We start from the raw sequence: 23840 nt of genomic DNA, 5'->3' as shown, positions 1-23840 counted from the left end.
CTGTCTGGACTGTCATATGCAGTGAACCACATCTTGAAAAGTGGTATACACATGCAAAACATCTCGGCAAGTGATTTTATGGATAAAGTGAATGTCCAAGATAGTATTTTGGATTCTCACCTGATTAATCTCATGGCGTGTCAGCGTGGTACTAATGAGTACTGGTACCGTCGTCATGGTGATTTAAAATGTATGCTGAGGAACTTAGGTACTCCCACATGGTTCCTCACTCTGAGCTGTGCCGAGTATGGCTGGGAAGACTTACTTGAATTTCTACGAGAGGCAAATGCTAACGTAGAAAACATCGAATTCAAGACACCCGGAGAACTGTGCTCTTTGGATCCAGTCAATGTATGTAGGTACTTCAATCATAGATTTGAAGCTATGATGTCTTTCATCATGAATAAGAAGAATCCACCTCTTGGAGAGGTGTTGGATTTCTTCTGGAGAAAGGAGTACCAAGCAAGAGGTGCTCCTCATATACATATGTTGCTGTGGATCAAGGATGCACCTAAATTTGGAACGGATCCAGATGACTCAGTGATGAGTTTCATCCAACAGTATTCTACGTGTGCTGTTCCAAACGCAAAGGAGAAGAAAAGCCTAAGAGAAAAAGTTCTGCGTTTCCAAAGCCATCGATGTGGAAAGTACTGCCGTCGTAAATTCCGAAACAAGGACAAGTTCTACACTAAATGTCGTTTCGGCTTTCCACGACCGGTGATTTCTAAAGGAAGAGTAAACAGTTTGATGTCTTCGCTGCGACACAATGTCATGAAGAAATCACCTAAAAACACTTACAATTTGAAGAGGAACGAAGAGTCCAAGTACATCAACGACTACAACCCGGTGATTTTGTCCATGTGGAATGCTAACATGGATATACAGTTTGTGGCTGATAACTGTATGGCTGTGGCTCGGTATGTGACGTCTTACATCACCAAAAAAGAGAAGACAGAATTGAAGGATATGTGGGAGGACATTTCCCATGAAAAGAGCCTCAGCAAGAAGTTGTACAGTTTCAGTCTGAAGATGTTGTCGCATCGAGAAATCGGAGCGTACGAATGTTCTGACCGGTTGTCTTCAGCAAGTCTCTATGCCAAGTCCAGGAGTATCGTTTGGGCGAGTCTTGGTCTTGCTGCAACGCGTAATCGAGTTCTCAAACCTGTGCGGGAAATTGAGTATTTGGCGGAAAAGGAGCCAAACAGTACCGACATTTTGAAGACAAACATGTTGGATACATATTATCCAAATCGAAGCAGTCACCTAGAGAATGTTTGTCTGTATGAGGTTCTGCAAAATTACATGTTCAAGAGGAACATCAAAGAAGATACTGAGAAAGGAGTGTATGCTGTAATAGGAAGTGAGGGATGTCTGGTGAAGCAAAGAAAATGCCACTTGATAAACCATCGAAAATTGAGTGGCGAATCTCCTGAAAAAAAGGAGTTTTTCTATTTAGCACTTTTGCAACTTTTCAAGCCTTGGCGTGCAGAAGAGGAACTGCTTGGAGATTTCCTCTGTTACGAAGACTCTTTCAATGCCGCCAAGGAGACCATAGAATGTCCTGCTTTTCCCAAATATGTAGAAATGTTGAATGCGGAAATTGAGCAGGAAGCAACGATTGCAGCCGAGATTGCCAGAGACAGTTCTCAGGACAGTCAGAGTTCTGCTTCATTGAGTCAGGATCCACTAGGAGGACCTCTTATTGAAAATGAAGCTGCCACTGCTATGAATGAGGTGGAAAGAGCCATGGCACATGCTCAAGAGGATGCGGTTAACTTAGAAGAGTTGGAAAGGCAACTCAACGTTGAGCAGAGGAAAATATATGACGAAGTTACCATGCAAATTGATCATGGATTAAGTCATGATAAGAAAGAGTGCTCATGTACGTCGTTGAAGCCTGTCCGACTGTACGTGAGTGGAGAAGCGGGAACTGGAAAAAGTTTCCTCATTAAAGCAATTTCATGCTATTTGCAGGAAAGGACAGAGTCATCGCTGTCTTGTGTTGTCACTGCTCCAACTGGACTGGCAGCACATAATATTAAAGGGATTACTTTACATCGTTTACTGATGCTGCCAGTGGAGCATGACAACAAATTAGAATATCACAAGCTATCTGGAGATGCTTGTTTTGAAGTTTCAAGAATCTTGAGGAAAATGAAACTTCTTATCATTGACGAAGTAAGCATGGTTTCCAATGTCATGCTTGCCTTTGTGCATTTGAGGATGCAAGAAGTTCTCAAAACAGAGTATGCTGTGTTATTTGGTGGCAAACACATCATTGTTTTCGGAGATCTTCTGCAGCTGACACCAGTGAAAGGGCAACCTGTGTTCAAAATGCTCACGCATGAAGATACCAGGAAGTGCCTAGGCAGCATTGGCAACGTCAATATATGGTTAAACTTCAATTATGCTGAACTGCATGAAAATATGCGTCAGGCAAAGGATGAAGTTTACAAGACTATTCTACAAGATGTTAGAATTGGAAAAGTGACCGAGCATGGGAAAGAAGCTTTACATGCACGATTACTGTCAAATTTATATCCAGAACAAGATGTTGTGCCTGAGAATATTTTTCAGAAAATTACTGATAAGAAATCTGGAATATGTTTGATGCCAACTCTTGCAGAATGTGCCAAATTTAACAACAAAATGTTGCATTTAGAAAAGCAAGAGATTGTGAAAGTGGAAGCTATTGATAGAGTAGAGCATATGGGATCAACAATTATTTTGTCTGAGAATCTGAAATCAAAATTGGATTCATTAGAGAAGACTATATCTAAAACTGCAGGTTTTGAAAAGACTCTGAATGTGTGCTTGAACTGCCGTATAATTTTAAGAAGGAATTTACATGTTGAAAGAGGTCTGGTAAATGGATCAATGGGTAATGTTGTTGATTTTGTGAAATACAGAAATAGAGATGGAATTGAATTTTTAAAAATTAAATTTGATGGCATTGAGGAAGTACAGCTAATTGCTCGTTGTTCTGCTAGATTTTTGCTTGTAAAAGACTTATATGTTCGCCGTAAGCAGTTCCCTGTTTGCTTGGCATATGCGGTGACAATTCATAAATCGCAAGGTTTAAGTGTAGACACTGCATTGGTGAATATTGGCAGTTCTGTGTTCAAGGAGGGTATGGCATATGTGGCATTGTCACGAGTTAGAACTTTATCGGGATTGTACTTGATTGAGTGTGATGTCAGAAACATTTGTGCAGATCTAGATTGTGTTAAGGAATACAATAGGTTAAGAAGAGAGTATGCGCCACATTTGCCTCAGTTTCCTTTGTTTGAGAAACGTCTGGTAGGCCGGAAACGAAGAAATGAGAACAATACTGGGGAGGTTGTAGCAAAAAGACAAAAAGTGAATGAACCTAAAATTACAAGCAGAAACAAAGAGGATTCTGTTGAAGATGTTGTTGGTTTTCAGTTTGAAAACAGTTCTGGTGTCAACTGCTATGCTAATGTAGTAATGAATGTTTTGTTTTCTCTAAAAAATGTAAAAGAAGAGATTGTGGTCAATTCTGATCAAAGATTTTGCAGTTTGTTGAATTCTGTGTTAGAGAAATGTAGCACAGATAGAACAAAAATAGAAAGTGTGTCTGAAATTCGAAACCTGTTAGACAGATGTTCAGGGCAAACACAATTCTCTCAAAATATTCAGCAAGATTGTCAGGAGTTTTTAATGTATATGCTTGATGTATTACATGCTGAAGGTGTAGATGTAGATCAGCTGTTTGGGCTTTCTTATCAATGGCAGCATGACTGCGAGAACTGTATGGTATCAAGTACTACTAGTGTAGACTCAGAAAGATTTATATATTTAACTTTGCCAGACAGTAAATCAGTCTCCTTTAATAAGCTAGTAAAAGCTGCTAATCACAGCATGGAGTGTAGCCAATGTAAATCTGAAATGATGTCCACATTATTTATACGAACATATGGCCAGTACGTCATTTTAATGTTCCAACGATGTAGGCCTGATGGAACAAAATTGACAACTTTAATAAAAAATTTTGTAGCTTCGCAGTTGTCAATATCAGGAAGGACTTTTGTAACTACAGCAATTATATATCATGACGGCCCTTCAATATCATCAGGACATTACACAGCTTATTTAAAGTCTAGAAATGGCTGGTCATTCTGCAATGATTCTGTTTTAATTTTCCAAAAAAAATTGCCGTATGACCTTAAAAACTCTTACCTGGTGTTTTTAAAACCAAAATTTTAGGAAAATAATCTCGGGATATGATCTGTGGAATTTCAAGAAGTTCTAATGGCTCCTACACAATTTGGCCTTGAGGATAAGTGTAGTTCAGAGACATAACTTCTAATCAAAGGATTGGACATCATGGAGATGTATGTGCACTTTAAATGAGTTCAGAAAAACTGTTTCTTTTCATAAGCTAATTGAAGCAGCCAATCAAAACATGGAGTAGAGGGAATGTAAGTCTGCAATGCTGTCTACTGTTTTACATTGCTTTGTGATTAAAAGTGATGTAGAGAATTAAATAATTGTAGTACTCATAGAGGTAGTGTAAGTCTGCTTCATATTAAGCAGTATCAGTGTCATAGGAAATGTAGAACATGACTGACCAAGAAGGGGAAGATATTACTATTCCAGGATTGTGAAAATGATCTTCAACATTTTAATTCTGAAAGTTGCGGAAATGCCAAATGATGGGATTGGCTTACAAGAAATCCAAGAGTTATAAATATCTCTGACTAGATTTGGCCTTGTGGAAAATAGTGGTAGAGAGCAAGAAGTCATTTATTGCATGTAACGTGTTTTTAAAAACGATGGAGGTTTTCTTTCAGAAAGTGGCGGGCTGAAAGTAATAACAGCACAAAAGAGTGTAAGCTGTTCATAGGACATCCTTGGACGTCATGGAAAGTAAGTTAACTTTAAGGAGTTCTGAATTTTATTTTCTGATGTTGTATGGGTTTTTTAAACACAATCATTTTGATTGTGTTTTTTTTTCCCTGCTGTTACATGATGAATACCTTCAAGTCACTGTTTTTAGTGAATTTTGATACATTCTGAGAACAGCAAAAATAAACCATTTAACATGTATAATTAATTCTGTACTGTTTGCATTTATGATGTATATGTAGAACTGTGTAGGAGGCATGGAGAAGGTGAGTTTTCTGTAAGTGTTAAATTTATTGTATGCAGTGCTGCACTTCTACGTATTCTTTCATATGCTGGACTACATCTGCACAATGAGATACCTAAGCAAAGGAAACACAAGTGATGTGATTGTGAAATGAGCAAAATAAATTGCACATATTTCAATTACATCACCTGAGTTTCCTATCATTACGAATCACATTGTGCAGATCAAGTTTAGGTCTGTCCAGGGAAACATAGGAGGTTTCTACTTTGTTGAAGAGTGCAGTGGACATGACTCACTTCATTAGTAGACTTTCACAGATATTATCTCCTCTGTACACTTCAACAAGTGTAAATCTCATCTTGAACTCTGAGTAGGCCTCACCTCAAACAAATCTCTGGATAGGAGACATGTTATTGGCATACTGAAGCGACACTTTTCTGAAACAAGAGCAATGCAAAAGATGCACCATGTTTTAAGATAGGCCTCACTTCATCTGCATCAAGATACTGTTAGTTTAAAATGTATATCTTTAGCATTGTGTAGAGGACCTGGAGAAGCAGAAGCTTCTGTCAGTGTCAAAGTTGTTGAAAAACTATTTGTCCTTCAATATTTTCCCTTGTCTTTTGTAATTTTTAAATACATATTTTAATTTTTTTCAAATGTTGGTTCTCTCTTTCACAGATTGAAAGTATAGAAATAAAATGTGATTAATTTAACGGCAATTACAAGGTAAATAGTTGTACTCTTTTCGTTACATTTCTATCACATTCACCTACTATTAGATCCACTGCTTCACTTCTTTAATCCTCAGTTTCCTGCCTTTGCTACTTTCCTCATTCCTTTCTCTATTACCTATTTACTCAACTCCTTCCACTCTTTTTCTCAGTCCCTCTGTTCTCATAGTTCCTCAGTCTTGTTCACTCACTCCATCTCTATTACTCTTAGTGTCTGTGAATTACTTTCCCAACTTTTTTTTTTTTGGGACCGCTTCCTGGGAAGTTGCCCGGTTCGCAAACCAGCAGCGTTATGGCAGTCCACCATTTTGTGTTTCGTTCGAATCAAGATACAAGATGGAGGGCAAATAATGTTCAGAATAGGTAGAAGGGGGCACGGTAGATGTATCTTGACCCCCTTGGTTTTCTGAGGGTGGCTGAGGAGGACCATAGTTCTTCACTCTTGTTCACTCTCTCTGTTTCTATTAATGTCACTGTTTATGACTGATCAAAAAAATGTTTTTTAAAAAAGAACAGTAACTATAAGGGAAGGAAATAGACAGTTATGTTAAAAGAAAGACAGCTATAGGGAGTAAACTAACGATACTGTTACCTACAATCCACTGCTGTTGATGTTACTGACCATGTCATGAATGATGTAATATGTGAAATCATCAACAGTGGATTGTAGGTAACAGTATCCTTAGTTTACTCCCTAGAGCTGTCTTTCTTTTAACATAACTGTGTATTTCCTTCCCTTATAGTTACTGTTCTTTTTTAAAAAATATTTTTTTGGTTAGCTTCCGGTACGCGTACCGGGTAGCGCTCCGGGAGCGAACTAAGAGAAATACAGGTTGGCAGAGTTCCAAATATTCTACCAATTTTTTTATAATGGGGAGTTAGTTCTGAAAAGAACTTTTTTTTTTATGTTTTTGTTGTTTTATATTTTTTTTAGTATTTTTTGAACATTTTTTTACTTTTTTTGTATTTTCTGAACGTTTTTAAAATTTTTTTGGTTTTTTTGGGGGGGGGGGAAACAAAAACGATCCATTATAAAGGGCTCAACAGGAGCAAAAAAAAAAAAAGAATTTATTTTTTGGTGCGTCTTGTGCAAACATTAATATGATTTTGAATTGCTCGCAAAATCAAAGTGATGCTACTTTCTCTGTAGCAGATGAAAGCGCCACATTCCACGCACACTTGTTTTACGTGCCCAAACAACATTTGGATGTTTGCAATCACCTCCCTCGCCTCTGGTCCCGACACCTCTGGAACCACCGATCTTCTTGCCATTTGGAGGGGATTTTGTTGTTGGTCACGTAGCTGGGCAGCACTATAGTTATTTGGGTGCCACCTACTCATATGCCGATGCATAGTATGATTGCCATAACTATATTTTTTATCAGTGCCCCTTGACAATCTGTCACCGCATATGCGGCAAAACACGTAACGAGCATTCACTTTCTTTTGCCCCTCAGGAATTCTGTAGAATTGCCAGATATAATTCTCCTGTCGATTGTACCTCCTGGGCTCCTCTGGCAAAAACTCATGCTCTTCCTCCTCTTCCTCCTCTTCCTGTTCTTCCTCTTCTTGCAGAATTACTTCTGCAGGTGGTCCTCTCTTTCTTGGATTTGGTGGAGGTGGTGGGCTAGCACCAGCTGAAGCTACTAATGAAGCCATCACAAAGTCTCAATAAAGGGTCTTTCTCTCACCAAGATGAAAGTCAGAGTGATGAAAGAAGGAGGGGTTTTCATCATTTGGGAAAAACAAAAGTTCTAAACCAATGAAAAGTGTCCATTTTAGATCACATGACCTTGTATTACATCATTAGGAAACCAAAAGTGAAATGAACCAATGAAAAGTGTTATTATCGAGTCACATGACCTGCTATGTTTACATTACGCGGTCGGCGCCGCGCCGCGGATCGCTTCCGGTTCGCGTACCGCTGCGCTTCCGGGTACGCGAACGTAGCACGTAATATGACGTATTACGCGAGAACGCGAAACGTCATGCTGACGCGAAGCGTCGCGATGTTGTTTTGTAACGCGAGAGGTGCGCTAAAGGAACGTTTACCAGTTCGCGTACCGGGTCGCGCCTCCGGATTGAGCTAACGGGAAGCTAACCGGTACGCGTACTGGGAGCGAAACAAAAAAAAATAAAAAAAAAATTGTATAAAAAACATGTACAAAATATTTTTCTTTTTAAAGAATAATACATTGTAAAGGTTTTGATATTAGCTATTAAAAAACCAATGAAATTCACTGAAAAAACCATAGGTTATAGACCATATATAGTTAGGAATTAGCATTTACAAAACCTTAAAAATTCACTGAAAAAACCATAGGTTATAGACCATATATAGTTAGGGATTAGCATTTAAAAAACCTTATTTTACTCACACAAAACCATTGAAATTCCATATATAGTTAGTTGTACTAACTATATATCACGCACCCGCAATCCACTGCTGATGATGTCACATATTACATCATTCATGACATGGTCAGTGACATCACTGATGACATCACTGATGACATCTCAAATGACATCACTGATGACATCACTGATGACATCTCAAATGACATCACTGATGACATCACTGATGACATCTCAAATGACATTACTGATGACATCACTGTTGTGATAATACGATGAACCTCTTCAGACTCTAATATAACCTTAGATACACTCAGTGTAAACACAGACTCACAGATTGTCACTCATCCATGAAGTTACACACACACCTAGACAGTCATGCAAACAATCAATCACACCTCCATTTCCTTAACTATACAGTTAAACACACCTTACTTACTTATTCAAACAAATACTAAAACATATTTACTCACTTATACAATCCTGGATACAAGTTCACAATGATCCATACAGCCACTCACACATTCACTGGCTCTTATGCACAGTTATTTATATATGTCAACTCTCACATGTACTGTATTTTACATATGTACTTAATTTGACATGTAGCACTGAGATATCTATTCACTCACCAATACAGTCATGCACACAGTCAACCGCCCATACAGCTGTTTCCAACATGCACTTTTGAACCCATACATCTATGCACAGAGTCATACACTTCCCAGCCACTCACACACACACTCAGTCTCCCATACAAATGCTTGGGCAACCAATCAATAACCTATATAGTTACTCATATAGCTACTGATCAACACATGCAGCAGTTTACAGAACAACAGACATAATGATGCACAAATTAAGACAGTTTAGTCACTAACCCATGCACTCAGTGAGACACATTTAATCACTCACTCATACAGTCAGTCACGCACCTACTAAATCCTACATCCAGACACTTCTACATCTACTCATTCTTCAATATGTAAAACATATTTAAACTTTACAGAAACACACAGTCACTGGATGATGTCATCAGTGATGTCATCAGTGATGTCATTTGAGATGTCATCAGTGATGTCATCAGTGATGTCACTGACCATGTCATGAATGATGTAATATGTGACATCATCAGCAGTGGATTGCGGGTGCGTGATATATAGTTAGTACAACTAACTATATATGGAATTTCAATGGTTTTGTGTGAGTAAAATAAGGTTTTTTAAATGCTAATCCCTAACTATATATGGTCTATAACCTATGGTTTTTTCAGTGAATATATATATATATATATATGTTTATATATATACTTATATACTAGGGGCACTAGTGCTGACGCGTATTTACAAGCAGGAAGTAACACTCAGGCGATGGACTTGTTACAGCGCAGGGCGCTGAAGAAGGCACTACTGCCGAAATGCATTCGCCGCCACTGTAACCTGATGGAATAAAGCTGTTTGTTTGACCCTGGAAACCCCTCTGGCCTCCGATTTCTTCTACGAGGGAATGTTTTGCCACATAATTTGCGCTGGTCAAGGGTGCAACACGGAAGGCCCTGCTTAATTAGTGTCCCGGAGTCTACTTGGTGTTTGGCTGCTTGCAGCGTTTTTGATTGTGGTAACGATTACTCCGGTGACCGCCAGAAATTGCAGGCTTGCATGGATGGATTGAGGTATTTTACCGCGCTAGGACGTGATGCCTCCACTGGGCAGCCCCCACCCAATAGCAGACCTGGAAGGACTGGCCCAGTGGCACGAGGGGACCCAAGGTCACAGACGTGGACTTCTGAATTGGTCTGAGTAATCCCGCACCACTTTCCTGCTTGTCGGCACAGACCTACCGTCTGTCCCACTCTCCCATGCCACCAACTCAGCAGCGCCGGCACAGTGCACTCTGGGGCTGGTAGTTCTTTGCCACTTCTTGAACTACCACAGGTGTGCCGATCGCCTCAGGGGGAGGGGCACTAGTGCTGACACGTATTTACAAGCAGGAAGTAACACTCAGGTGATGGACTCGTTACAGCGCAGGGCGCTGAAGAAGGCACTACTGCCGAAATGCATTCGCCGCCACTGTAACCTGATGGAATAAAGCTGTTTGTTTGACCCTGGAAACCCCTCTGGCCTCCGATTTCTTCTACGAGGGAATGTTTCGCCATATACATATATATATATATATATATATTACCTACTGGCGGTCGCCAGTAGGTATATATAGTTAGGATTTTTTCTCTATGGGTTTTTTGAAAATTCTATGTCTAATAACTTTGGCGTTTGTGGACGGAATTGGCTGAAATTTTCAGGAAAATGGCACATTTTGTTTCTGAGCAGCCCTTGAAAATTTGGGGGGGGTTCGTCCAGTGGGGGCCGAGAAAAAAGGGGGGTCCCAAAACGTGTTTTTAACATTGAGTTTTCCATAGGGCGGTTGGCCTCACTTTTAGCCCGAACGGCTGAATGGATTTGCACGAAACTTGGCAAAATTGTAGGGACTGGTAGCCCGATGTGCCTTTTGTAGGTCTCAATATATGTGCTCCAGTGGATTTTGAGAAATTAACGTTTAAAAAAAGATATATATCTGTAACAGCGGACCGGTTAGCGCTCTGGTTCGCGGACTTTTCGCGCAACGGAGCTTTGTGAAGCGAAGCTGATTGGTTCTCCGGCGTCTGTCAACATTCCAAACAGTCCGTAGCGGCCGCCATCTTGTCTCTCGGTAGGATCGAGAGACAAGAGGAGGTCAAAACAAAGGGGGAAATAACTATAAGGGGGCATAGTAGATCCTCGCTGACCCCCTAGGTTTGATGTGGAGGTTTTAAAAGGGCCCCGCAGGGCAAAAAAAAAACAAAATAATAATAATCGAACGGCTGAATGGATTTGCACGAAACTTGGCAAAATATTAGGGACTGGTAGCCCGATGTGCCTTTGCTAGGTCTCAATATATGTGCTCCAGTGGATTTTGAGAAATTAACGTTGAAAAAAAGATATATATCTGTAACAGCGCTCCGCTTCGCGTACTTTTCGCGTTACGGAGCTTTGCGAAGCTGATTGGTTCTCCGGCGTCTGTCAACATTCCAAACAGTCCGTAGCGGCCGCCATCTTGTCCCTCGGTAGGATTGAGAGACAAGAGGAGGCCAAAGCGAAGGGGGAAATGACCATAAGGGGGCATAGTAGATCCTTCCTGACCTCTTAGGTTTGATGTACCATTTTGCCAAGTTTGGTGTAATTCCGTTCAGCCATTCAGGCTGTAGACGTATGTAAATGTCCTATGGAAAATTGCATGGGGAAAACACATTTGAAAGTGTTGAAATTTAGAACCAATTAAAATGTTACTTTGGTTTTGTATTTGTGTGTGATGAAAGTTAATTGGTTATGTATATATGTCAAATGAGAGGAAACCACAGCCATTTTGTGATACTACTGTCTGAGGTACATTTGTGAGGAATTTTTGGTGGTGAATTTCTGGTGTTTGATTTACACAGTACTAACACTTCTGCTACTTTTAAAAAGGTGAGTTGTTAATTTGTATGGGGAACTATGTTGTACACTTGAAGATAATTTGAAAAATGTTTTCTGTTATTTATTTGCAGTCCTTCTGTTATACTAAATACTTGATAAAGTTAGTTTTATATTATGTATTACTAAAGACGATAAATGAAAGTGATTATTTTTTTCTGCAATTTACAGCAAGCAATTTCAAAATAAAATGGCTCACAATGAAGAGACCGTGGCAATTTCTTTTGAATTGTCCAACACATTGATTGAAATTGAGAGCACCAATAATGAAATATTGTCACAAGGAGGACATGACTTGTATGATTCCATTAGATTGATTGAAATGGACAGCACCAAGAATGAAATATTGTCACAAGGAGATGACTTGAATGATTCCACTACATTGATAGAAATTGAGAGCACCAATAATGAAATATTGTCACAAGGAGGAGATGGCTTGTATGATTCCATTAGATTGATTGAAATGGACAGCACCAATAATGAAATATTGTCACAAGGAGGAGATGACTTGAATGATTCCACTACATTGATTGAAATTGAGAGCACCAATAATGAAATATTGTCACGAGGAGATGACTTGAATGATTCCACTACATTGATTGAAATTGACAGCACCAATAATGAAATATTGTCACAAGGAGGAGATGACTTGAATGATTTTTTTGATCAATCTCTTGATGGCGAATTTATCGAGTGTTTGGAGACCATAGAGTTACAAGAATCATCATTGGAGACTTTTAATGAGGACATTGCTGATGAGGACATGTTACTAGTTCTTTCAAATTTAGAAAATTCTGAAGAATACATTTATATTTAGAAATCAAAAATTGTTTGAGACATTATTCATTTTTATTTTTAATTTATGAGGTTGTAGCGAAGTGATTGTAGTATAAAATGAGACTTATAGTATAGAGTGCAACATTTTTATGTTACATGGTAAGTTTACTCATATTTACTTCCCTTCTGCCACTATATTATCTCCAATGTGTATTTGACATGTCTTCTTCATCTCCGGCCTCCTTTCTCTCACTGTGTGTCTCCGATGCATCTTATCGCTGGTATTTTGTGTAATTACAGAAGAGAGTAAAATAAAATAGTTCGGAACGTGAAAAGGGGGCAAAGTAGAGTACTCCTCACCCCCTAGGCCTTTTTAGGCGGTCCCAAAAGGATCAGTTTCTGCTTTCCTGAGAGATTATGGTATGAGTTCCATATACCACAATAACTTGCATTACAACATGCAAGATATCTATCTCCTATTACCAACTTTTGGAGATATTCGCGCTAAGCGCGAATATCTCCAAAAAGTAACACCTGCCCTGAGCAGTTCTTAGCCATGTTATCCAATGGGAGGTGGATAACATGGCTAAGAGTATTAGCTCGGTAATGCATGAATATCGCTGAGTTTTTAGCGATATTCATGCATTGCGGCCGTTTATTATCGCATTTGCGATAAACCTTGATAATAGTAAGGTTTATCTTCGATAATTTCTGACGATGCTTAGTGGTAAAAAATTGGTTGGTAAGCATCGTTAGCGATAAATATCGCTTAACTTTGGTAATATGCCCCAACGTCTGTTAACGTTCGATTCGAAGGAAATGAGGAAGTGTTGAAAAACATTGTCTGCGCCATCTTGCCTTTTTTGAAATGCCACACTTTTGTCGTGCACGGCAGCCATTTTAGATGTCTTGACCAGACCCACTCTCTGCACGCTGTCGATTCGTAGCATGGCTCCTCACCCTCGTAAGCATCTCCCCCAGGCACTGGTCACCACCGCTCTCTGTCTTATGCATGGGCAATAAACCTCCCCCCATCTGCGCTGCTCTTCCCTGAGAATCACACTCTGTGCCCGCCCGACACCTCCCTTTCGCCCTATTCACTACCGCACCCTCTGACACTCCTCTTTCTCTGTGTCCGATTGTCCAGGCTATCAGCTAGCCCTGCAGATGTAGTTTATGGCCCCAGCTGTAAAGAATCACCCCTCTTCAAAGGAGTTATAGTAGATCAAGGCCCACACTCGATGAGATCCGTCACACCACACGTGTTCCTACTATCTGAAAACCATCCTGTATTGTGATTGGGGAGGGGACCGAGCCTGAAGCGGAAGATTCCAGGAATGACTCTTTGTACATCAAAGTTTTTACAATTATGTGTCACATTAAAAATATATAGCACTCCAACAAAGTAGTAGGAATATAAAACTTTAATAACATATAAATATATACAACAAAACAAAAACAGTAAAAACATTTAAACAACGAAGAGACCGTGGCAATTTCTTTTTAATTATCCAATAGATTTATTGAAATTGACAGCACCAATAATGAAATATTCTTGTCAGTAGCGGTCTGTTGTGCGAATAGTTCCAAGGCAGCAGAACGCGCTGAAATCTAGATGGCACGAAAGTGATGTCTAGTAAGTTGCCGCCCAGCAAAAAACGGCGTGGGGCGCCGCGGGGGTGAGTGAGTCCAGTAGGCACCACAGCTATTCTTACCGGCATTGCAGAATTACTGCTGGGGACAATGCCTGTGCTGTAGCAGGGTCACAGCAGAAACAAAAAGGATTCTGTTGAAGATGTTGTTGGTTTTCAATTTGAAAACAGTTCTGGTGTCAACTGCTATGCTAATGTAGTGGTTAATGTTTTGTTTTCTCTAGAAAATGTAAAAGAGGGGGAGGCAGTCCAAAGTTCCGTTAAAAGGGCAAAGGAAAGGATCGGTGGTTTGAACTATCAGTCAAAAAGGGGAGGGGGTGCAATAATTTTTCCTACCGGGTCACACTGTGCTTTCACCGGAAGTGAGGTCTGCAGGATTGTAGTAATTCAAAGTGAGGCTGGCGCCAGCATGGGAGCGCCGACGTCCCGCGGATACAGTTTCGTCACTCCACGGGCGATCATGGCAGTCATTCCCCATCGGGGGTCGGAGACTCCCGCGGCTCCTCTAGAATCTTCAAGGTCGTGGAGGACTACGGTGGTGGAGTCAACCAGTGACCGGGCCATTTCTTTATGTTGGGCCCGCTCTTGCCAGGTCGACCGCCATTTTGAGAGTTCGGCAGCTACCGGCGATCGCGGGGTCACATGAGCGGACGGGCTCCACCCTGCCGGGCGAGACGTTGCAGCATGGCCACAGTGGAAGAACCGTTATCTAGGTCGTTCCGAAACTGTGCAGCACTGTAGTTGTTAGGATGCCACCGCCTGGAGCGCTGAGGGTGCAGCTGGGAAGTCTCCACCTGGGGAGGCGGGAGAGGCCTGTTCGCACCGTCTCTCCCTCCCAGTGCACCCCACGGCGTCTCGCTTGAGATTTGTTATGGCCGGACCAGGCGATGAGGACGAGGGGGGGGTCGGAGGCATGTGCAAGACATCCCCCCCCAGTGTTGTCGCAGCCATTATAAAAGAAAGAAGTGTCCCGTCCGTCTTCGGGCCGGGCTTCCGGTGGATGTCGGCCGGACGCCCCTGGCTCTGGCCCCATGAACGGGTTTATTGGTTTATCGGCTGCAGCCGGATCCCGTCGGCCTCGGCCCCCCGACCGTTGGTGGTCGGACCGGAAGAGCATGTGGCGGGACTACCTGCAACTCTCAAGGGCCACCGCGGCCGGACTGGGAGAGAGAGGGGAGGGTCGAGGAGACATTCCCCCCCCCTGCAACTGTTCAGCGTTGTAAAGGCAATCCCCTGGCCGGGTCCCGCTGGCCTCGGCCTCTCCTTCGGCTACACCCTACGTTAGGATCTCCTGGCCGAGGCGTGGCAGCAGGACCTGCCTTATATGGGCTGCTCCCGGCTGGGCGTAGCCGGAACCCTGCCCCACCTTGGAAGTTTCCAGAGTGGGGGTGGATGTTCTACTGACTTGCATTTTCCCTAGTCTATCGATTTTTTTGGCGTGGCAGGCGGTGGGACAGCGAGGGGTGATTTGGTTTCTCTTACTGTTTTTCTGGTCTCTCACCACTGGCATATTTTAACGTTTTCTTGTTTCTAGGACATTAATAGGTTTTATCATTACGTTATGTTATCGTTTCTTTGTTCGTTGTTTAATAAAAGTTCTTGTTCATCAGTGGCCTACTGATTTTCGTTTTCCTATTTTTTTCTTTCCAGGTTGTTTCATGGTAAAGTTTCTGTTAACAGGATACAGTGATCACTTCGTTATTATTGCATATGTCCTTTTCACTAGGGGTGCTCTCTGGTCGGGCCAGATGACGTATCTCTAGTAAATGGTCCGGGTGAAAAAGGTGCATCAATCAGTGGGGAGTAGATAGGCATGACAGATTACAACGGGGGAGAACGGTCCGCATTACGTACCCTTTCACTACTTGCAAAGATTTTCCTACGTTTATTTGCAAACAGGGAATACCTCCAAAAAGAACTAATTCCCAAACAGTCAATGTTCGGACAATCAATCAATCAATGAGGAATGAAATAGGTACGACGTGTTAAAGGCTTGCGTTACCTACCCTTCACTATCTGCAAAGGGAGATAGAATATTCCTATTCTTCCTCGTTTGCAGGTAGAGAAGATCGTTAAGAGAATTAACTTCGAACAATTCAATGCTCGATTGAAACAATCAACAAGGGGTACTGTGAACACAAATGAACGCCGCTTATATACATACGCATTGCTATTTTCAACAGGTTGTTCCTAATGTTTCTATTTTAGCGAGGTCAAAAGAGATCCCATTAGTGGCCTACTGATTTTGCTCGATTCCTTTTGTTTTTTTACACGATTTTTCGCTATCTGCAAAGACTAAACAGAGTATTGCGACTCTGTGCTTGTTTGTAAATAGAGAATGAACCACAGAGAACAATCAATCAAATGGAGAGAGAAGCAGGCACGACGGATTACAAAGGGGGAAAGGGCTGCGTTAACTACCCTTCACTATCTGCAAAGAGAGAGTACTCCTAATAGAAATGAGGGGTGGGGGGCAGCAATCAAAGCAGATCAGTGTGCATAAACACGAAAAAAAAAATTCTTACCACGTACTTGACATTCGACAGCTTATGATATTTGCTATTAAAAAACCATTGAAATTCACTGAAAAAACCATAGGTTATAGACCATATATAGTTAGGAATTAGCATTTACAAAACCTTGAAAATTCACTGAAAAAACCATAGGTTATAGACCATATATAGTTAGGAATTAGCATTTACAAAACCTTGAAAATTCACTGAAAAAACCATAGGTTATAGACCATATATAGTTAGGAATTAGCATTTAAAAAACCTTATTTTACTCACACAAAACCATTGAAATTCCATATATAGTTAGTTGCACTAACTATATATCGCGCACCCGCAATCCACTGCTGATGATGTCACATATTACATCATTCATGACATGGTCAGTGACATCACTGATGACATCACTGATGACATCTCAAATGACATCACTGATGACATCACTGATGACATCTCATTTGACATCAATGACCACATCACTGATGATATCATTCATGTGACAATACAATGCATCTCTTCACACTTTAATATAACCTCTGTTACACCCAGTGTTAAATACAGAGTATAATTTTTGAAACCATTGACACACCAATACTAGTTACTACATACGCACTCAGTGATTCCTATGTTTACACACACATTCACTCATTTACCCATACAATCATTCATACATACAATCACTCATCTTTACAACACTATCATATGCACTCATACACCTATACAGACTCTCACACTCTGTCACTCATCCATGGAGTTACTCACACACCTAGTCAGTCCTGTAAAGAATCAATCACACTTCCATTTTCTAATCTATACAGTTAAACATAGAGCACCTTACATTTTGAAACATATACTAACACATAATTACTCTCTTATACAATCATTGATACAAGTACACATTGATCTGCACAGAGTCACACACCTCCCAGCCAGCCACACACACACTCAGTCTCCCATACAAATATTTGGGCAATCAATCAATAACCCATATAGTTACTCATATAGCTACTGATCAACACATGCAGCAGTTTACAGAACAACAGACATAATGATGCACAAATTAAGACAGTTTAGTCACTAACCCATGCACTCAGTGAGACACATTTAATCACTCACTCATACAGTCAGTCACGCACCTACTAAATCCTTCATCCAGACACTTCTACATCTACTCATTCTTCAATATGTAAAACATATTTAAACTTTACAGAAACACACAGTCACTGGATGATGTCATCAGTGATGTCACTGACCATGTCATGAATGATGTAATATGTGACATCATCAGCAGTGGATTGCGGGTGCGCGATATATAGTTAGTGCAACTAACTATATATGGAATTTCAATGGTTTTGTGTGAGTAAAATAAGGTTTTTTAAATGCTAATTCCTAACTATATATGGTCTATAACCTATGGTTTTTTCAGTGAATTTTCAAGGTTTTGTAAATGCTAATTCCTAACTATATATGGTCTATAACCTATGGTTTTTTCAGTGAATATATATATATATATATATTACCTACTGGCGGTCGCCAGTAGGTATATATAGTTAGGATTTTTTCTCTATGGGATTTTTGAAAATTCTATGTCTAATAACTTTGGCGTTTGTGGACGGAATTGGCTGAAATTTTCAGGAAAATGGCACATTTTGTTTCTGAGCAGCCCCTGAAAATTGGGGGGGGTTTCGTCCAGGGGGGGTCGAGAAAAAAGGGGGGTCCCAAAACGTGTTTTTAACATTGAGTTTTCCATAGGGCGGTTGGCCTCACTTTTAGCCCGAACGGCTGAATGGATTTGCACGAAACTTGGCAAAATTGTAGGGACTGGTAGCCCGATGTGCCTTTTGTAGGTCTCAATATATGTGCTCCAGTGGATTTTGAGAAATTAACGTTTAAAAAAAGATATATATCTGTAACAGCGGACCGGGCAGCGTCCCAGGACGCGTACTTTTCGCGCAACGGAGCTTTGTGAAGCGAAGCTGATTGGTTCTCCGGCGTCTGTCAACATTCCAAACAGTCCGTAGCGGCCGCCATCTTGTCTCTCGGTAGGATCGAGAGACAAGAGGAGGCGAAAGCGAAGGGGCAAATGACCATAAGGGGGAATAGTAGATCCTCGCTGACCCCCTAGGTTTGATGTGGAGGTTTTAAAAGGGCCCCGCGGGGCAAAAAAAAATAATAATAATAATAATCGAACGGCTGAATGGATTTGCACGAAACTTGGTAAAATATTAGGGACTGGTAGCCCGATGTGCCTTTGCTAGGTCTCAATATATGTGCTCCAGTGGATTTTGAGAAATTAACGTTCAAAAAAAGATATATATCTGTAACAGCGCTCCGCTTCGCGTACTTTTCGCGTTACGGAGCTTTGCGAAGCTGATTGGTTCTCCGGCGTCTGTCAACATTCCAAACAGTCCGTAGCGGCCGCCATCTTGTCTCTCGGTAGGATTGAGAGACAAGAGGAGGCCAAAGCGAAGGGGGAAATGACCATAAGGGGGCATAGTAGATCCTTCCTGACCTCTTAGGTTTGATGTACCATTTTGCCAAGTTTGGTGTAATTCCGTTCAGCCATTCAGGCTGTAGACGTATGTAAATGTCCTATGGAAAATTGCATGGGGAAAACACATTTGAAAGTGTTGAAATTTAGAACCAATTAAAATGTTACTTTGGTTTTGTATTTGTGTGTGATGAAAGTTAATTGGTTATGTATATATGTCAAATGAGAGGAAACCACAGCCATTTTGTGATACTACTGTCTGAGGTACATTTGTGAGGAATTTTTGGTGGTGAATTTCTGGTGTTTGATTTACACAGTACTAACACTTCTGCTACTTTTAAAAAGGTGAGTTGTTAATTTGTAAGGGGAACTATGTTGTACACTTGAAGATAATTTGAAAAATGTTTTCTGTTATTTATTTGCAGTCCTTCTGTTATACTAAATACTTGATAAAGTTAGTTTTATATTATGTATTACTAAAAACGATAAATGAAAGTGATTATTTTTTTCTGCAATTTACAGCAAGCAATTTCAAAATAAAATGGCTCACAATGAAGAGACCGTGGCAATTTCTTTTGAATTGTCCAACACATTGATTGAAATTGAGAGCACCAATAATGAAATATTGTCACAAGGAGGACATGACTTGTATGATTCCATTAGATTGATTGAAATGGACAGCACCAAGAATGAAATATTGTCACAAGGAGATGACTTGAATGATTCCACTACATTGATTGAAATTGAGAGCACCAATAATGAAATATTGTCACAAGGAGGAGATGGCTTGTATGATTCCATTAGATTGATTGAAATGGACAGCACCAATAATGAAATATTGTCACAAGGAGGAGATGACTTGAATGATTCCACTACATTGATTGAAATTGAGAGCACCAATAATGAAATATTGTCACGAGGAGATGACTTGAATGATTCCACTACATTGATTGAAATTGACAGCACCAATAATGAAATATTGTCACAAGGAGGAGATGACTTGAATGATTTTTTTGATCAATCTCTTGATGGCGAATTTATCGAGTGTTTGGAGACCATAGAGTTACAAGAATCATCATTGGAGACTTTTAATGAGGACATTGCTGATGAGGACATGTTACTAGTTCTTTCAAATTTAGAAAATTCTGAAGAATAAATTTATATTTAGAAATCAAAAATTGTTTGAGACATTATTCATTTTTATTTTTAATTTATGAGGTTGTAGCGAAGTGATTGTAGTATAAAATGAGACTTATAGTATAGAGTGCAACATTTTTATGTTACATGGTAAGTTTACTCATATTTACTTCCCTTCTGCCACTATATTATCTCCAATGTGTATTTGACATGTCTTCTTCATCTCCGGCCTCCTTTCTCTCACTGTGTGTCTCCGATGCATCTTATCGCTGGTATTTTGTGTAATTACAGAAGAGAGTAAAATAAAATAGTTCGGAACGTGAAAAGGGGGCAAAGTAGAGTACTCCTCACCCCCTAGGCCTTTTTAGGCGGTCCCAAAAGGATCAGTTTCTGCTTTCCTGAGAGATTATGGTATGAGTTCCATATACCACAATAACTTGCATTACAACATGCAAGATATCTATCTCCTATTACCAACTTTTGGAGATATTCGCGCTAAGCGCGAATATCTCCAAAAAGTAACACCTGCCCTGAGCAGTTCTTAGCCATGTTATCCAATGCGAGGTGGATAACATGGCTAAGAGCATTAGCTCGGTAATGCATGAATATCGCTGAGTTTTTAGCGATATTCATGCATTGCGGCCGTTTATTATCGCATTTGTGATAAACCTTGATAATAGCAAGGTTTATCTTCGATAATTTCTGACGATGCTTAGCGGTAAAAAATTCGTTGGTAAGCATCGTTAGCGATAAATATCGCTTAACTTTGGTAATATGCCCCAACGTCTGTTAACGTTCGATTCGAAGGAAATGAGGAAGTGTTGAAAAACATTGTCTGCGCCATCTTGCCTTTTTTGAAATGCCACACTTTTGTCGTGCACGGCAGCCATTTTAGATGTCTTGACCAGACCCACTCTCTGCACGCTGTCGATTCGTAGCATGGCTCCTCACCCTCGCAAGCATCTTCCCCAGGCACTGGTCACCCCCGCTCTCTGTCTTATGCATGGGCAATAAACCTCCCCCCATCTGCGCTGCTCTTCCCTGAGAATCACACTGTGCCCGCCCGACACCTCCCTTTCGCCCTATTCACTACCGCACCCTCTGACACTCCTCTTCCTCTGTGTCCGATTGTCCAGGCTATCAGCTAGCCCTGCAGATGTAGTTTATGGCCCCAGCTGTAAAGAATCACCCCTCTTCAAAGGAGTTATAGTAGATCAAGGCCCACACCCGATGAGATCCGTCACACCACACGTGTTCCTACTATCTGAAAACTATCCTGTATTGTGATTGGGGAGGGGACCGAGCCTGAAGCGGAAGATTCCAGGAATGACTCTTTGTACATCAAAGTTTTTACAATTATGTGTCACATAAAAAATATATAGCACTCCAACAAAGTAGTAGGAATATAAAACTTTAATAACATATAAATATATACAACAAAACAAAAACAGTAAAAACATTTAAACAACGAAGAGACCGTGGCAATTTCTTTTGAATTATCCAATAGATTTATTGAAATTGACAGCACCAATAATGAAATATTCTTGTCAGTAGCGGTCTGTTGTGCGAATAGTTCCAAGGCAGCAGAACGCGCTGAAATCTAGATGGCACGAAAGTGATGTCTAGCAAGTTGCCGCCCAGCAAATAACGGCGTGGGGCGCCGCGGGGGTGAGTGAGTCCAGTAGGCACCACAGCTATTCTTACCGGCATTGCAGAATTACTGCTGGGGACAATGCCTGTGCTGGAGCAGGGTCACAGCAGAAACAAAAAGGATTCTGTTGAAGATGTTGTTGGTTTTCAATTTGAAAACAGTTCTGGTGTCAACTGCTATGCTAATGTAGTGGTTAATGTTTTGTTTTCTCTAGAAAATGTAAAAGAGGGGGAGGCAGTCCAAAGTTCCGTTAAAAGGGCAAAGGAAAGGATCGGTGGTTTGAACTATCAGTCAAAAAGGGGAGGGGGTGCAACAATTTTTCCTACCGGGTCACCCTGTGCTTTCACCGGAAGTGAGGTCTGCAGGATTCTAGTAATTCAAAGTGAGGCTGGCGCCGACGTCCCACGGATACAGTTTCGTCACTCCACGGGTGATCATGGCAGTCATTCCCCATCGGGGGTCGGAGACTCCCGCGGCTCCTCTAGAATCTTCAAGGTCGTGGAGGACTACGGTGGTGGAGTCAACCAGTGACCGGGCCATTTCTTTATGCTGGGCCCGCTCTTGCCAGGTCGACCGCCATTTTGAGAGTTCGGTAGCTACTGGCGATCGCGGGGTCAAATGAGCGGACGGGCTCCACCCTGCCGGGCGAGACGTTGCAGCATGGCCACAGTGGAAGAACTCTTTTCCGGGCGCCTGGAGCGCTGAGGGTGCAGCTGGGAAGCCTCCACTGGGGAGGCGGGAGAGGCCTGTTCGCACCGTCTCTCCCTCCCAGTGCACCCCACGGCGTCTCGCTTGAGATTTGTTATGGCCGGACCAGGCGATGAGGACGAGGGGGGGGGGTCGGAGGCATGTGCAAGACATCCCCCCCCAGGGTTGTTGCAGCAATTATACAAGAAAGAAGAAGTGTCCCGTCCGTCTTCGGGCCGGGCTTCCGGTAGATGTCGGCCGGACGCCCCTGGCTCTGGCCCCATGAACGGGTTTCTTGGTTTATCGGCTGCAGCCGGATTCCGTCGGCCTCGGCCCCCCGACCGTTGGTGGCCGGACCGGAAGAGCATGTGGCGGGACTACCTGCAACTCTCAAGGGCCACCGCGGCCGGACTGGGAGAGAGAGGGGAGGGTCGAGGAGACATTCCCCCCCCCTGCAACTGTTCAGCGTTGTAAAGGCAATCCCCTGGCCGGGTCCCGTTGGTCTCGGCCTCTCCTCCGGCTACACCCTACGTTAGGATCTCCTGGCCGAGGCGTGGCAGCAGGACCTGCCTTATATGGGCTGCTCCCGGCTGGGCGTAGCCGGAACCCTGCCCCACCTTGGAAGTTTCCAGAGTGGGGGCGGATGTTCTACTGACTTGCATTTTCCCTAGTCTATCGATTTTTTGGGCGTGGCAGGCGGTGGGACAGCGAGGGGTGATTTGGTTTCTCTTACTGTTTTTCTGGTCTCTCACCACTGGCATATTTTAACGTTTTCTTGTTTCTAGGACATTAATAGGTTTTATCATTACGTTATGTTATCGTTTCTTTGTTCGTTGTTTAATAAAAGTTCATGTTCATCAGTGGCCTACTGATTTTCGTTTTCCTATTCTTTTCTTTCCAGGTTGTTTCATGCTAAAGTTTCTGTTAACAGGATACAGTGATCACTTCGTTATTATTGCATATGTCCTTTTCACTAGGGGTGCTCTCTGGTCGGGCCAGATGACGTATGTCTAGTAAATGGTCCGGGTGAAACAGGTGCATCAATCAGTGGGGAGTAGATAGGCATGACAGATTACAACGGGGGAGAAAGGTCCGCATTACGTACCCTTTCACTACTTGCAAAGATTTTCCTACGTTTATTTGCAAACAGGGAATACCTCCAAAAAGAACTAATTCCCAAACAGTCAATGTTCGGACAATCAATCAATCAATGAGGAATGAAATAGG

The sequence above is a fragment of the Lissotriton helveticus genome, chromosome 1_1 (assembly GCF_964261635.1).
Source record: "Lissotriton helveticus chromosome 1_1, aLisHel1.1, whole genome shotgun sequence".
In the NCBI taxonomy this organism is placed as follows: domain Eukaryota; kingdom Metazoa; phylum Chordata; class Amphibia; order Caudata; family Salamandridae; genus Lissotriton; species Lissotriton helveticus.
The sequence above is the reverse complement of the archived record's forward strand: the minus strand, read 5'-3'. Positions refer to the sequence as shown.